This window comes from Glycine max, chromosome 4, assembly GCF_000004515.6.
Source record: "Glycine max cultivar Williams 82 chromosome 4, Glycine_max_v4.0, whole genome shotgun sequence".
NCBI classification, from domain to species: Eukaryota; Viridiplantae; Streptophyta; class Magnoliopsida; order Fabales; family Fabaceae; genus Glycine; species Glycine max.
The window spans coordinates 3,870,650-3,870,885 of record NC_016091.4 but is presented as its reverse complement, the minus strand read 5'-3'; positions in this window follow the sequence as shown (position 1 = coordinate 3,870,885).

Here is a 236-nt window from a genome sequence, read left to right as displayed (position 1 = left end):
TCCGGAAGAACAAATTGTTGTTCTTCCGGAAGAAGGTTCTTCCGAAAAGTTTCCAGAAGAAGGTTCTTCCGGTAGAACAAATTGTTCATCCGGAAGAACCTTCTTCCGGATGAATAAATTGTTCTACCGGAAGAACCTTCTTTCGAAAACTTTCCGGAAGAAGGTTCTTCCGGATGAAAAATTTGTTCTTCCGAAAGAACCTTCTTTCGAAAGAAGGAATTATTTTTTTAATACAA